Source organism: Mastomys coucha, chromosome X, assembly GCF_008632895.1.
Source record: "Mastomys coucha isolate ucsf_1 chromosome X, UCSF_Mcou_1, whole genome shotgun sequence".
NCBI lineage: Eukaryota > Metazoa > Chordata > Mammalia > Rodentia > Muridae > Mastomys > Mastomys coucha.
The window spans coordinates 107,700,617-107,705,380 of NC_045030.1; the positions used below are offsets into that span (position 1 = coordinate 107,700,617).

The 4,764-nt window shown below is 32.5% G+C and overlaps 1 protein-coding gene across 3 annotated transcripts in view; it reads left to right on the forward strand.

Annotated features, from left to right (window-relative positions):
- Tent5d (terminal nucleotidyltransferase 5D) overlaps positions 1 to 4,764 on the forward strand; it is a 58,541-nt gene that overhangs the window by 43,791 nt on the left and 9,986 nt on the right. For all 3 annotated transcript variants that reach the window (XM_031366916.1, XM_031366923.1, XM_031366929.1), the window contains one exon: positions 3,650 to 3,713. The gene's annotated coding sequence lies outside the window, so the exon portion shown is untranslated. The remainder of the gene's footprint in view (positions 1 to 3,649; positions 3,714 to 4,764) is intronic.

Genomic DNA, 4,764 nt, shown 5'->3' on the forward strand with positions numbered 1-4,764 from the left:
AAAAAAAAAAAAAAAAAAAAGAACATGATAAGATTTGTTTGCTTTTCTGGAATTAAAGGCATAGGTTTAACCTGATGAGAAGGCATTCTTTTATGAGCACCAAGCTTTTTAATCCAAAGGTGCTCTGTTTTCAGCCTTATGTGTTCTTTTCTTTAGGTCAGTAGGTGCCTGGCATGTTTCTTAATTCTTTAATTCACATTTCACCTAAGCCTTTGCACTCAAAGGCCTTCTTGCAGCATGATTCCACCTACATACAGGAATTTTGAGAAGTTTCTTTTCTGTACATAAGTGACAGAATATTGGGTATTTGTGTAAATATATCTACTGATAATACTTTGTTCTTTGAGTGAGAAGTGGACTTAAGCAGGATATGTGAAAAGACATGATCATAATGTGAAGCACAGACAAATATATAAATAATATTATAATGGGAAATATGTGACTGTGCTATTATGTACCAAAATAGAATTAAAACCTTTAACAATCCCATCATCTTTTGGCACAAGAGAAATTGTTGTTTTCTGTCTCCCAGCATGGCCCTAACTCTTGATTATAAACCATATCTCCTCTCTGTCATTTCTAGTAGTTTAAAATGTGTATAAATAACTTCATTAACAATGTAACTAAAGATCTTATTTTTTTAAAACTAAGAACACTTTAAAGTTAATACCCTTCATACAAGCCTCACAGTTATCCTAATGAATATTTGTTAGTAGCTATAAATTTTGAAAATGATTACCCATTTCATTAAGGGAATCCAGGACAAATGAATTATTGCAACTGTTTTGGGATATGGACCATATTGAAACTAAAATGAGTTTGTGGATTGGCCTAAATTGAACTCATTTTAACATCAGTATTGAAGTGATTCATTCTTCAGAACAAAATTTGGAAATGACTAATGTCAAAAATAAGCACTATTACCATCCTTATGAACCTTTAAACAAGACTTGTAATATCAACAGTGCATTATGGCATAAATGACATAGTAAATTCAATGAAGTTACTTTTCTAAATCTTGACTATATAAAAATTTCATGCACACAAGAGAAAAAGCTTAATATAAGCCTCCAAATAGCTTCACCTTACAGTGAGTTCTTCATGCTTACTTAAATAAGTTATATTTGGTTGTTGAAATATTACATATATGCATTACAATTCCAAATTCAATAATGCATAAAATATTTGAACATATTAATATTTAAATGTCTGTAGTTTTTAATTAAAAATCTTTATCCTTTGCTATATTTAACCAGAAAAAGGTTGTAGGGTTACTTTTTTTAATTAGATTTATTAAACTAATAAAATGTGCTAAGATAAAAAATTCTAAGAATGAAGAAATTAATTCATTTTGTCATTTGAACAAATTGTAAACTATCTATCAGAGTAGAAATACTGGCAAATATTTTGTGATTATAATTTTTATAAACAGATCTGTATAGAATTTAAAAAGAGAATTATGTTAAATTACATCTTTTACATAACAGATCCTTTAAATAGAATACATCTATAGTTGAACTCCAGACTCAAAATTTGTTTCATTTGTAAGCAAAACCTGTTTTGAAATTGGTAGAGCAAAGCGATAATGAATTCAAAGTAAAAACTAGTTCTTTTGCTACCTTAATTTCCATTTGTGTATGTATATGTGTGTCTTAGATTCTAGAATAACTTATTGTAGTAGCCATAATAGCCACAGAAAATTGACCTTTTTCATGGTATCCCAACTAAGAATCTTCATTTAAACTTTATTTATTTTTATGTGTATGAATATTCTGCCTGCCTATATGTTTGTGCATCATATTCATGCTTGGTACCACAGAAACCAGAAGTGTCTCAGATCCCCTGGAATTGGAATTACAGATAATTGTGAGGCATCATGTGGAGGCTAGGAATGGAACAATGGTTCTCTGGAAGACAACTACTACTCTTAACTGCTGAACCATATCTCTAGCCCCAAATCTTTATTTGAGGGGTTTAAGTATAATCTTAGTCTATGGAGTCATATCTGTCTCTTTGAAAAGACATACATTATGATCTGTTGGGCATTCTAAGATTTACTTTGGGGTTATATACATATATATTGTAGACATTCAGATAAAATATGCATAATTACTTTGGACTTAGCTGAGTTATTAGAGAAAACTTTTGTGTATAGAAAGGCATTACAAATAGCAATGAGAAATTAGGCTTTTCTGCATTTTTTGTTGGTTCCCTTGATATTAATATTATAAGGCCTACTTCTTTAATTCATTTTTTTCTTCATGAAGTTATTTTTTGCTATTCATTTATTTATTTACACTCCAGATTTTATTCCCTGCCCTGGCTACACTCCAACTATTCCACATCCCATACCTCCTCCCTAAACCCGTCTTTAATTCTTTTTAATATTAATTGTTTGTTTCTTTAATTTGCCTCTATAGTACACCTAATGTACTACAGTTCTCTGCTAGAATAGGGATCACATTTATCACATTTAAACAGCTCACTTGCTTTGATATGTGCTACTTATACTAATTTCATTATCCTTGGAGGAGTGGAAGGAGGAGAAATTGTTGTTGGATGTAATATATGTGAAAAAAATTTTAAAAAGGTAATTTTATTAAGAGTTCCTCTTACTCTTATATAACTATTAGACTATTCATCATAGTTCTTGCTCTCCTTGACATTTACTAAACCCAAAGAATATGTTTCTGAGAAATCTTCTATTTGACACTATAAATAGTTCTAGAGGGAAAATGACAAAACAGTGCACATCTTACATTTTTATCATTGACCTAGACACAGTGTAGGACCACAAGCAGATAGCACTTCTTTCTGACTTTTGTCTAGCTTATTAATTTCAGATATCACACAATTAATATCATATTAACTATTTTTTTAAGCTTGTAGTCAAATATGGGCATGCTGTTGTCTCTTTACTTTTGTAGTACTGGAAGTTGATCCCTGCATATTGCATGTGGCAAGCAAACACTGAAGCATCGAGGGTAATACCTAGCCCCTTAGAGGTTTTTCCTTGTTAATGTTATGGGTCAGAATTTACCTTTAGCAGAGCAAAAGCAATGAAAGGGATTTTGTGAGATTATTAACATGTTCTCATGATTTTGTTCGATTCTCTTTATTATTAATGTTAGCCAGGGTACTCTGTCTACTACTTTACTTAGCATACCAGGAAAACAACAAATCAATCTATTTTCATCATGATATAAGTATGATTTCTTTGAAAAAATTTTTTATCTTTTAAGAGATGTTCAGGGCTGGTGAGATTGCTCAGCGGGGAAGAGCACCGACTGCTCTTCGGAAGGTCATGAGTTCAAATCCCAGCAACCACATGGTGACTCACAACCACCCGTAATGACATCTGATGCCCTCTTCTGGTGCTTCTGAAGACAGCTACAGTGTACTTACATGTAATAAATAAATAAATCTTTTTAAAAAAAGGTAAAAAAAAAAGAGAGAGATGTTCAAGTGTTGGTAAACTATATTTTAATTAAATATGCCAGTTTCATTTCTCATGGACCTTAATCTTCTCTCCTAGAAACAGATGCATATCAAAAAATATGAAATCTAGTAATCAAATAATACTTCATATTTCACTGAATTTATGAAATATGGTATATTATATTACTAATGTCTGTTTATTTAACTATAGGTGGATACCAATCTTGAAGTTTTCCAAAGTAGGAGCCATCTACCTCTCTATATAAGCACTTATTGTAAGTAAGGAAACCAACAGTATTTATGTTTTAGAATCATAACACAAAGTTTAGGCTTTGTTAGTTTTAAAATCTAATCAAAAAACTAATGTTGGATTGTTAGACTGTTTATAAATGTCTTTTAAAGAACATTTGCTTGGATTAGAATTCTGTTTTATTCATTGTAATTTTTATTTTCAATTTATTTCACAGTTTATGGAGGTCAACTCAATTGTCTTTTTCATGTTCTCCATCCAATTTTTTTGGGATAGGGTATTCTCAGTGAAAGTAGAGCTTGCTGTTTCAGCTAGACTGGATGGCTAGTGAGCCCTTGATAAGGCTCTCTGTGTGTCCATCTCTCCAGCACTGCCATTATGAATACGCACTGCCATGCCTGGTTCTTATGTGGATGCTAGATATCCAAACTTGAATTCTCAGACTTACACAGTACTTTACCCACTGAGTCATATCTGCCACTCTCAGTGTAATATTTTATTTATTCTTCATGGAATAGAAGTTGCCAAGTCATGAGGTATGCCTGTTGATAGTACTGGATCTTAATCATTTCTTCTATGTTTCCTTTAGTGATATTTTTTTTTAGCTTTTTATTGATTCTTTGTTAATTTTACATCATGCACCCCAATCGCACTCATCTTCTGCCCCTTTGTATTCACCCTATGTCTTTGGAACATCCTCCCCCGATGACAGAAGAAAAGAAAAACAAAAAACAAAAGCTAAAAAAAAAAAAACAAAAAATCTTACCATGGAGGCTGTAGTGTTATAGTGTGTCACACACTGTACCCTTCTGCTCATGCATCTTTACTTGCACATCTTTACATTTGCTACACTATTTGCTACAGTATCAGTACTGGCTCCTCACCAGAACTCCTCTCAGATATCCCATGTCAGATAGTTCTCACAGCTTTGGTTCTGTAGGATGAGCCCCTTAACATCCTCCACCAGTTCATAGGTGGGGTAGATATTGGGATGGGCTAATTCAAAGCTCTGGGCCTGGGTGGTAGCTGACTTAGTCAGCCTACTGGCTCCTCTGTACTCTCATTACCAAGACAAG